Source organism: Macaca nemestrina, chromosome X, assembly GCF_043159975.1.
Source record: "Macaca nemestrina isolate mMacNem1 chromosome X, mMacNem.hap1, whole genome shotgun sequence".
Classification (NCBI taxonomy): domain Eukaryota; kingdom Metazoa; phylum Chordata; class Mammalia; order Primates; family Cercopithecidae; genus Macaca; species Macaca nemestrina.
The window spans coordinates 37,772,129-37,784,664 of record NC_092145.1 but is presented as its reverse complement, the minus strand read 5'-3'; positions in this window follow the sequence as shown (position 1 = coordinate 37,784,664).

Here is a 12,536-nt window from a genome sequence, read left to right as displayed (position 1 = left end):
CACAATGGAGTTCTATTCAGTCATAAAAAAGAATGAAGTCTTGTCACTTGCAACAACATAGATGGACCTGAAGTTCATTATGAAATAAGTCAGTCGTGGAAAGACAAATATCACATTTTCTTATTTTTTTGTGGAATCTAAAAATCAAAACAATTGAACCTGTGGAGGTAGAGAATACAAGGATGGTTACCAGAGGCTAGGAAGCGTAGTGGAGGAGCTGACGTGGGGAGGGGGGGCGGTTGGGAAGGCGAATGGGTACAAAAAGTAGTTAGAAAGAATGAATAATAACTAGTATTTGATAGCACAACAGGGGGATTATAGTCAATAATAATTTCATTGTACATTTTAAAGTAATCAAAAGAGTATAATTGAATTGTTTGTAACACAAAAGATAAATGCTTGACCAAATGGTTACCCCATTTTCCATGATGTGATTATTACACATTGCCTGCCTGTACCAAAAGTTCTCATGTACCCCATAAATATATACATCTACTATGTACCCACAAAAATTAAAAATTAAAACATTTTTAAAGTGCTTTAAGGCATACCACATGCAGCCCCCCTAGTCATTTATAATAGTGGTAGGCTTTGTTTCTTGGGACTTGATTGTTGTCACTTAGTCCTAAGAGAAGCACTAGGAAGGAAAAGCAGATTGATAAAAGGAGATGAATGCAGGTCTTAGGGGGACCAGTAGGTGGAAAGACAATTAAGCACACATTTAACCAGAAAAACAGTGGGATGGCGGTTTAAGATAAAGAATCAGCCAAGACACTGGTTTGCATAAAGGAAAAGCTAACAGTCAGGGGGCCTCCTGGGAAGGCAGCTCCCTGTTTAGAGGGCACGTGGACTAGACCTAAGGTCAGGGGAGCAGCGGGCCCTTATCAAAAAAATTAAAGCTACTGAATGTGCAGCTCTCAGTGGGGAAATAGCTAAAACTGGAATGCATGCCAGGTGCTTATTCCAGCTAATTACAAAAGATTATTCACCATGATAAGATACAAGTTCTTTACTCTCACCATAAAAGGTATCTCTTACATTATCATTGCATTATTTGAGATCTAGTATGTATTATCTTGGAGGGGTGATGCCACATGAAGCCTACCACTCATTTTTGTGTTGCCAGGATCATGAACCATTTTTCTGGCTTAAGTGGTTGAGGAAACCTAGGAGGACAGTCAGAGCTGCTGATCCCAGTGGTGGTGGTGGTGCAAAGAAGAGGTCAGTGGAGATAGGTGGCTTCCAGTGAATCAAAGAGCCAAATCCTACATAGATCCCCAGTTTAGAAGGAAAGGCTTTGCATATACCTTTTCTGTATTTAATGAGACAGAAAACCTGGGCAAGAATCTTGAAGGGTGTAGGTATCCTGAGGCCTCCACAGCCACATGAGACTTGTCATTTCCTCATTCCTGAACACAGACATGTAAGTCACAGGTTCTGGTCCTCCTGAGGTCTATTTCTCAGGCCAAGGACTGTGAGGCAGAAGGGGCGGTGTCAGGTGGAGGAAGACTGGATATGAATCCTTACTGATTAGTATATGCTTTCTGTTTGACGAAAGACCAGTATCTTTCTCTTTACTTCCAGGTATCCCTGCTAAACCTTTTCTGGGAGTTCCTGGCCTCCTGTACTCCAGATGGTCCAGCTCTAGGCTGCCTATCTCCCTTTTGATACATGTTTCACTTGATTTCCACCATTGCCCAAATCAACTGTGTTCTTTTTTAAAAATATATATATTTACTGAGCACAAGTGCTGTTTTATTACATGGATATATTCTGGAGTGGTGAAATCTGGGCTTTTTGTGTACCCTCACCCAAATAGTGTTCATTGTACACAATAAGTAGTTTTTCATTCCTCAGCCCCTTCCCATCCTCCCACCTCTTGGAGTTTCTACTATTATTCCATTCTGTATGTCCATGTGAATGTATTATTTAGCTCCCACTTATAAGTGAGAACATGCAGTGTTTGATTTTCTGTTTCTGAGTTGTTTCACTTGAGGTAATGGCCTCCAGCTCCACCCTTGTTACTACAAAAGACTTGATTTCATCCTTGCATTTTTGACCTTCCTAAACACCGAGGGTCAAAGGTGCTGCCAGATCCTCTTGTTATGTGTTGCTGCAATGTCAGACTTCAGGCCAACTCTCTTGACTCTTTCTTTGATTAGAAATTCCACACATTCTACCGTGGACTCACCGGAAGGCAATGGTGGACACAGTTACAATTTCACTGTTTTGACTCTATACAGTCTCATGGACCACACACATTCTACCTTGGACACATGGAAAAACAACAGTGAAAACAGGTAATATTTCACTATTTCTTTGTCCCACTTAAGAATGGAGGGAACCTCAGTCTTTGCTTAGTCACCATTCCCAACAGAGCCTCTGTCCTTGATACTATGCTAGTAATTGAGAGGCCTCTGCCCATGACTATTAGTGTCACTGTTGCTCTTCTCTTTTCTCCAGTGATTAGCCTTTAATCACGCTCTTATTACCGTGTCAAACCCTTCCATGGCACTGCCACTTTCACATGGGCCTTTCTAGTTGTGATAATGCTCACTATTGGTGAAAAATTCCTCAAGAGGTGGTTGCCCACCTTGTATTGCTGCTATTTATAGTTCAAAGGAACTATAAATTGAGTTATTCTCAATTCTTGTGAATGACCATGAGTCTGTAGCTAAGCCAACCTAGGGCTGATTTTTCCTCCGTTTTCCGCTGTCAAGGACTGACAAGAGGCCTGGATCCACCTCTCCCTCACTTAACAAAAGGACCATTTTCCAGAGACACTGATGTCGTGAAATGGGCTCATTGTTCTACAACCTATTGTGCTCTTATATCTAACTCTTTGTCAGTCCACCAGTATCCTCCAGCACATTGGGCCATACAACTGTTTGTTTCCTTTATATGCTTAAAATCTTAGCGAACTAGGTGGGTGGCTCACTGAGTTTTCAGATCTTTGTAAGCTGTCTGATCACTATATATAGAAAAGAACAGATTGGTGGCTCCCACCATAATGAGTAAAACACTAATTTGGTAGCTTTACTAAAAGCCACCCATTGCTCACTCCTTCATGGTGTGTTGGAACATTTTAATTTTCCAGGATGCCTTGTTGGATTTTTGTCTACCACAAGACAGCCCCTCCCTGACTATGAAGCAGCATGAGTAATATGGCTGGGATTCCCCATGTGAATGGGTGCCCAAGTCTCATTATGGCCACCCTCACAGATATACAAAAACATGAGTGGTATGTGTAAGACTCAGTCTATGCCTTTGAGGCTGCTATCTGCTTCACAGTGAAGAGGAAGGTAGCAAGATGTAGAGGCTCCTTGATCAATGTGTTTGTGAGGCAATTTTTCCTGCTTCCTCACTACCTTCAGACTTCTAAGGGATAGTTCACTCTTCATAACCCACCTTCTACAAAGAGATCAGTTCTTCGATTTATATGCCCTGCTAGCTCATTGAAATCTGTTTTTTTAACCTGTGACAACACATAATTTTTGCGTTGGAAGCAAAATTGGTAGTGGCTTCCTGATGGATGAGTGCATGTTCTTTCAAATTCCAGAGACTCTTGATATTTCTATATATCCCCCCTAAGGTTACTGCCAGATATGCTCATGAAAAAGAACCAGTCCTGATAACTCACATGAAGAGGTAAGTAACTGATGGAGATTAAAATGGGAAACCGTCAAAGAGTAGAAAACAAAAAGAACAGCCAACAGATGTAGGAAATGTACACAGTCATGTATTCTAGCCATGTCCCAAGGACTCCTGACAAAATATTTCTTCCCTGTTCTCTCTGGATGGAATTGTGCCCTGGAGCTGATTTACACTGCCTCAGGAGAAATTATTATTTACGTCTCTTCCTAACTCCACTTTCAGGAATGGTACATAGTAGCTTAAAATCAACCATGGTGGAAATATTTATACCACAAATGATATAAATGGGGGCACCTCCCTTTCTTTTCCCCAGATTGTTAAAATGTTTGCCTGCATACCACTGAGTATAAATAAATGATTGAGCTTAAATATGAAGAATCCCAAAAAGTAGGGGAACACAGAAAGCAGTCAGAAAACACAATTATGTCACAGAGCCCCAAGCATTTCACAGAAGCGATTCACCTGGCTCATCTCTTGAATATTTTCCTGTGTTTTTTTGGTCCAATCTTGGAGAATGGATATGAAAAGCCTCCTGCAATAGTGATCAAAATCCTCCTGTTTGAGACTATGGTACACAGGGTCTATGCCCTGCTTCAATAATTTATAACAAATTTCTCTTTACCATTCCTTGCGCATAGCTATGGGTTTTACGTTTTTTCTCTTACCAAAAAAAAAAAAAAAAAAAAAAAATCAAACCATACCTCAGAGGTCATGACTCAGTTTCTTCCTGTATTTTGCTCTTGATTCTTCACTTGACACGAGGCTGAATTACATTCAGCCCATTCTGCTGAATAAGCATAGCTTACAGTTCCCTGACTTTCTGATGCCCTAGCACTGTGCTTATATGCAGTCATGCGCCACGTAACGTTTTGGTCAACAATGAACTGCATATATGATGGTGGTCCCACAGGATAATAATACCATATTTTTACCATACCTACTCTATGTATGTATACAGAAATACTTACCATTGTGTTACTATTGTCCATAGTATTCAGTACAGTAACATGCTGCACAGGTTTCTAACCTAGGTGCAACTAGGCAGATGCATATAACCTAGGTGTGTAGTAGGCTATACCATTTAGGTTTGTATAAGTATACTATGATATTTACACAACTATGAAATCACCTAATGACATATTTCTTAGAATGTATCCCCATCATTCAGCAATGCATGACCGTACTTCAGGAACTCACCTACGAATTAGTGGCAAAGGTAAAAGTTATGAAATTTTTTACACCTGCTACCCTGACCTCACAGTCTGAAGTCATAGCCAATGGGGGTTCCCTCACTGATATGTGCAAAAGCAGCCCATTCTTGTCCTCTCTCTAACTTTAAGATCTCATATACTCGATGAGATCTTTTACTCACAGACCCTATATGATATGCTGCCAGTTCCTTGGAAACAGCCTGTATCTGAAATCAAAGGTGGAACTCACTATGGCTGGATCTGCTAGCGCTTTACCACAATTTTTCCCTTTCTTCAGAGTTCAACCTTAGCCTATATTTCCTACTCTCCTTGAAAGTAGTGTGAGAATTAATGTGCACTACATCCAGATCTGGCCAACAAATCTTCCCACCTGCTCTTCAACTGATCCATCCTCCCCTGTTCTTACTCAGCGGCTTGGAGATGATAATGGCTGTTTGGGAAGCCATAGATAAAAGACAGTTCCTGAGTGACTGCACGGAACACAGCTACCCTTAGACCTGGAACACAGTGCTTAACTCTTCTATGAGTAAGAAGTAAACACGTTTTATTTGAGCCATTTTCATTTTGGGTGTGTTTGTTACATTAGTTTAGCTCACTATAATAAATATAAAAGCTCACTTGTGTTCAATGCCATAGATTTCCCAGGCATACTTCTCAGGTTTCTGGCTCTGCTTTTGACAGCTCTGAAAAAAATCACCCTCCTGAATCCCTGATGAAAATTTCTATTGTTAGAAAATTTTTCACTGGTGGTGATCATTAGCCTTTTGAGCCCTTGGGCTACAACAACCCCACCTTCCACCACAGGACCAGCATGTTCAGAGACTTGGCTGAGACATCATACATAGATGGTGCCTACCTTTCTTACTTTTGTACTAGCGAATATTCTAAAATTGTCCTCTTGGGCCACAAAGCCCTCTTCTATTCTGGCTTGAACAAAGGCTTGTATGAGATAGCTGGGGAATAACTGGGAAATGTTAATATTTAGTGCATATTTAAATGTGTACTGTGATCAAAATTATGAATTTTATTAGGTAGGATAATGGTGTTTGTTTTAAGAAGGAGAATTCCTTCAGTTGTAAATATACATACCAAAGTATTTAGGGGAGAAAGGTCATAATGTTAATTATTTACTTTAAAATACTTTAACAAAAATTAGATTAAGCAAATATGAAAAAATGTTTACAATTGTTACATGTAAATGAGTATGCACCTGCTCATTACACCATTCTCTCTACTTATCAGTACATTTGAAATTTTTAATATTAAGAATGAAATGAAAAATAAAGTCTTTATTCCTTGTAAAAAGCTCTCAAGTTATGGGCTTCCTTGCACAATCAAGTTTGAAATATTATGGTGCCCATCTTCTGTCTCTGGTCATTTTGCTATTATGCCTCATCCTGGCATAAGAGGCACAATGGTTTTGTGAAATGGGTAGGAGGGCACAGTAATAAAATGTCTCCCTTCCCCGGCTCCCCCATGACTCTGACTGTGTCCTTCCTAAACTCATCCAGGCCTACATGGAATATCTAAGACTCATATTGACCTGAACACTTAGCATGAGGGAGAAGGCAGAAGATGGGTGTGTGTGCATAAGTCAACTCTTCTTGCCAACTCACTGACTTGAAAAACCTGAAGAACAGATCTCTATCTATGACCTCCTCTACCTTCTTCACAGGATGAGTTTTGCTGACGGCCCACCACTACCACACCTCTAGGAATTGCCATGTCCTTGGAAACCTTTTGTATCTCTATCAGTTGTCCCAAACATTTTATTCTGGGCCCCAAACTAGTGGAGACTTATGACCTATATGCAGGCATTCAGAAGCCTTCCAAATGTATCCACACCTTCCTTGCAACCTTCTTAATTCCTCCAGCAGGATAGTATCTTATCATCTCACTGACATGAGGGTGTCAAAAGTCAATTAGGTTTAATACGGGCAATCTTCTAATAAAGGACCAGAGAGGAGACACAAAATATGATAAGGAAGGTCACAGATATCCCAACTTTATGACTTCTTGCAGGCTTCAGGCACCTGCTCCTGTGTCCGAGTGTCTTGACCTCCGCTCACTCTAATTTGTCCCACAGAAACAGCTCTAGAGCAGGGGATTTTCTCTCTGATGGAGGACACAAGCCTTTTTTTTTTTTTTTTTTTTTTTTTTTTTTTTTTTTTTTTCAGCACTGTGCCTCTGCTTCTTCCTTCCTGCCATAGAGCATGAATATAAATGTTTAAGGCTAGAACATGCTAAATGTGTTTGGGTGCCCTGCTGCCACATTCCCAGCTATTCCAGACTGAGCCTTATTACTAAGATTTGCTACAGCAACTTCATCACATATTTGTTTTGTTTAACTAAGAGCTTGGTGGCTTCCTTTTTAAGTAGTCTAAAACAAATGCTTTGAAATGTTAGCTCAGATTATGCCGTATTTTGTCATTTTGCACTTGTTTTTTCTACCTAAATCAAGATAGCATACAGTGAAGGCAATCCATTATGAGATGCAACAGTGCAAATTCTCCCTCCCTGGTTGCCTCCCATTCTTGGCCATAATGATGGCTTTTTGAACACTGGAAAGCCTGAATGCATGCCCAAGCTTTGGTGAGGTGGAAAGTAGAAAATGGTATGGTACTCACTGACTCTTGAGTAGAGATCAGCTCTCTTCATGGACTCTGTCAACTTTTTAGAAATATCTGGCCTCTTGACTGGCAAACACACACATTTCCCTTTGGACATCAGGAGGGTAACTGTACCTTGACCTAGCTATTGTTGTAGACATCAATTTGGGGGACTGCTTGGCACAAATAACTTCCTCGTTCATGGAAAAGTATCTTTTGTAGGGATTGAGTCACCAGCATTCATATCAGCACTCAGGCCCTTTGGCAGAGCCCTTGCTTATTGATCCAAAAGTATTTGAGCTAAACCTGGTCAATGACTGTGATTACCAAGGAGTCTTTAACTGATGATGTGGAGTGGGTGACATTTTCTTTATGGTGGGGAAAGCTGGAAGTTTTGGGAGCTCCCAATCACAGTCAGTACCATGTCAAGGAAGCTGGTCTGCAGGAGGAGGTAATGAATCTCACCCTCAGAGAAAAGCAGAGTCACAGAGTACTGTCAGCATTTGTTTCTTTCTCCAGTTTTTACTGTATCCTAGCTTCAGTCCTGGTCTTCCTAAGGGTTTGAGAGATGTCCCACTACTGGTCTACTATGTTTTTCCTTTTAGTGTAAGCTGGTTAGAGTTTAGTTTCTGTGGCTTACAATCAGGGCCTCTTTTCATTCCATATTCACTAATGTCTACTAGAACTACTGTTCCTTTTGGGAAATGCCTTCATTAAGAGATTTGTATGAGGAATTTAAAAGCCTGCTACTAAGATTGTGTACCATTTATGGTACATTTGGTGTTACGTGTTCTCCTCTAATGTAGCTATCATGCAAATTCCTCTAAGATCAGGAGGGAACCTATAGGTAGTTGTCTTCCTCTGGGTTTTGGTTTTCATTACCAAGGAAATGAGTAAGTTTTAAGACATGAGAACTGAGAAATCAGACCTTAGGTAATGTATCTCTCTGCATCTTGCTCTTTGGTATCAGGACTTTGAGCAATCAAGAAAGCTTCAGTGTGCTCCTTGGTGGTGGTGGAAGGAAGGCTTTTGTTATACAGAGTATGGTCAGCAGCTAGTGAACAGTGTTTTCAACCATTTTTGATCAGGCCCCACATTAAGAAATATTTACATTATTTACATTGCAACTGTGTGTGCGTCTGTATGTGTATTGTTTTGTGAACATTATTATATATACCTACATGGGTATGTATATGTGTATAAGTATATATGTATACATAAATATGTAATATGTATATATATACACATATATAACCAAAATAAAAATTCACAAAAAACTTAAAATTATGATGTATATAGTACACTCTATGTTTTATTCCATTTCTGTAAAAAATGTTGCTAAATCAATTTTAGAACTAACACCAGCTGTACCAGCTGTTCTCAATCTTTCTGGTCTCAGTACTCTTTTACACTCTTAAATTTTTTGAGGACACGGAAGAGGTTTTGTTCATGTGGATTATATCTACTGATGTTTACTGCATTTCAAAATGAAATATGAGAATATTTTTAAATAAAGCATGTATAAACTCATATTCTATTACCTGACTGATCAACTATATCATTATGCATTCTTTAGCCTCTGGAAAACTCCACTGTACATTTGTGAGGAAATGAGAGTGAAACAGGCAAATGTCTTACTATTGTGATGAAAATGATTTTGACTTTGTGAACCCTCTGAAATGGTCTCAGGGACACCAGTGTGCCTAGACCACATTTTGAGAATTTTTGTACTAATAAGTTATGACCAGACTTTGAAAAACACTAATCTAGAAAAAGCCCAAGCTGATTACAGACAAACTGAACAAAGTAAATCCAATTAGCTAAATTTCGTTTCCCTATGTGTTTTCCTTTTGTTCTTCCTGACTGAGAAGGGTATTATGGTTAATTCCATAATGATTTCATATAAGATAATTAGTCTAAGCCAATCCATGCATGAAATTCCCCTGGCAACTGGGCCAGGGGCAGTCATATCTCCTAAGTTGACTCCATCAGACTGAAAAGAAGGATTTAAATTTCATGGTTGGGGAGAGGTTTTCTCTCTCTGGGTCTTAGCTAGACATGATACTGGCAACACAGTGTTTGCAAAGCTATTGTAAACGGAATGTGAAGAAAAAGAAAAACGCTAGGTGTTTGAGGACATTTAGCTAATTATACCATGCCTGAGTCTTCTTTTACCTCCAAAAAGGCATTGAAGATTTGTGAGAAAACACATTTCCTTATTGTTAAAAGTTGGGGTTTTCTGCTTCTTGTAGTAAAAGGCACCCAGTACACTAAGGATTTAGAGAAACCATATGAAATATTCCATCCTGATTTTTGCTGAGTTACAGAGTATTTTGAAGGACAAGTTGTATATGACTCTATCTAGCACAGAACCAGCAGGTTGGTAGTTGGTGTAATTAATGAGAGATTTGCAACAGGAAGTTGTACCTCAGAGGATAGGTGCTAGGATTTCAAAGAGAGGTTACCCTTTCCCTATGAGTACTCTCTCATTTCCACATTTGTGGCCACAGAAACTGTATTTTATTAGGGCAGGTCCTCATTTCTTTATAGCCTTCCACTCATTTTACAAAGACCTATTTCTATGACTCTGCTCAGATGTTGCTTCTTTACACCCATCATAGCCTCAAGCACAATACAGTGTAAGTACCTATCTCCCCAATTAGATTGAGCTCATGACAGCAGGAATTGTTTTATTCATCTGTGTAGCCTTAGGACTTTTCACTGACTGATATGAAATAGGATCACAATAAATTTGTGTTGAAAGAATAAAAGAATGGTAATGAAATATGCTTTTGTAATGCAGGGGTCAACAAACTACAGCCTGTGGACCAAATCTGGTATGGCTCATGAGCTAAGAATGGTCTTCACATTTTTAAATGGTTGAAATAAGTCAAAAGAAGAATATTTTGTAATACATGAAAATAATATGAAATTCAAATTTCAGTGTCTATAAATAAAGTTTTATTGAAACACATTCACACTCATTCATTTACATATTGTCTGCATCAGCCTTCACACTGCAACAGCAGAGTTGAGTAGTTGTGATGAAGACCATATGGCCCACAAAGATTAAAATATTTACTGGCTCTTTACAGAAAGTTTGTCAAGCCCTGTTGTAATATCCCCTCCTTTTTTCTTTCAATAAATGTATGGCCTTTAGTCTCACTTTTTTAATTCAATCTTTGTTAATCTCATTGCCAAATAACACATACAAGGTAAAGATACATTTGATAAAGCTTTGATAATACTTGACAATACATGATTAAGGAACACTAAATGTAAATAGAGATGAAATATCCACTATGAGATATGAATTATGCAAATTAGGTTCACTGATGAAATAAGTGTTTTAATTGTCTGGCATCACTATTGCTTAATTACACAAACATCTGATTTGATCATGTCAATATTCAGTAATTTTTAAACTGACAAATGCCCAACACATTACCTAATTGTTAAACTTCACTTACTACACATTACAAAATTGCATCCTAAATATTGCATTGATGTATTTTGTATCAGACGTTAATGCATGGGTGTATTAGAATGTATTTTATACCAGAAAATGATGTATTGATGTATCAGAACATACTTTATATAGTATATACAAAAATCATGCTGATTTTTAAATAATTGTGTATAAACAATATACTCATAATTGGCAGTAGTGATCTTGATATGTGGAAGATGCTGGATGACTTTTTTCTTCTTATACTTTTCAATTTTTCTATATTTTGCATTTTTATAAATACCAGAGGTTTTAAACACCAAATTATTTGACCAATTTAAAATAAAATTCCCTTAGTCTCTAAGAACTTGCTTTGCATTTACTTTTCTTCCTGCCTACTCACAAAGCTATTTGATGTGCAAAGGACTAAACCTGTGGTTTAGGCATAGGAGCTAAGAATAAAATTAGAGGCACAGCCAACTTTGCACACAAGAATGTTTGCTTACTATTCTTGTGGGAGGAAAACATGCAAAGGCCCTTGAAATGAGAAAATAAAAGGTCACATGGTGGAACTAATTAAATAAGACAGGACTTAATTTCCCTGTGGTGCACCCTGTTGTAGGCTAATATAGAATCATTTTAGCAACTCCCAAAGAAATATTACATATGTATGTATTTATGTATGTATGTATATTTTAGTCTCTAAAGTAATTTTAGAAAAGGAAAGAGTTTCAGGTCATAATTTCACTTTTCAGGGCAAATACTGATTATCAGATGAATTTTCTAAAAATTATAGAAATAGGCAAATTCTTTCTTCATTTTTCATATTCCAGTAATCTTGACCAAGAAGGAAAATCACAAACCTTTTGAGATTTAGTGAATTCTATAACTCCTCTTTCAAGTAGGCTAAGAACTTAAGAAGAGCAAATGTGAGAAATGCTTATAAAGCCAACTAATAACTGGCAGGTATTTTTTCATAAAGACAAATAGTTAATTCACTGTAAAGCAAAATGTGTAATAATTTTCCAGGTGTTAGAATTGTTTAGTAATAGCAACTACAGTAAAGTGTGAAATAAATTATATTGTAAATAACATACATAGATGCAGAAAAGCTACGTTGTCAAACAGAAGTGGATATGTATGTTTTGTGTTATTCCCTGTGGCAGACTGCTAGAAGATCATCAGCCCCATTTCTTTGTCTTTCTGGGCACACAACTGTCTGATATTTTCTAGTTTCTTTTGTGTTTATATGTAGCCACAGAACTGACTTCTGGCCACTAGAATGTGGGGACAGGTGATGTGAGTAGAGGTAATGTATGCTTCTTTCAAGCCTGACCACTATAGGCCTCCCACCTGCAACCCTCAATTTTTCTTCTTCTGACTGAATGGAGAGGACTCTGAGAACTTAAAAGGGGAGGCCACAAGATGGAAAGAACTTTTGCTGCTTGGAGAAGAGCCATTTGATCAGGCATGCCCCCATGCCTGATCATTGTTTCTGAATTATCAATCTGTCTTATATACTCCTTGTATTAGTCCATTTTCCCACAGCTATGAAGAAATATCTGAGACTGGGTAGTTTATAAAGAAAAAAGAGGTTCAATGGACTCACAGTTC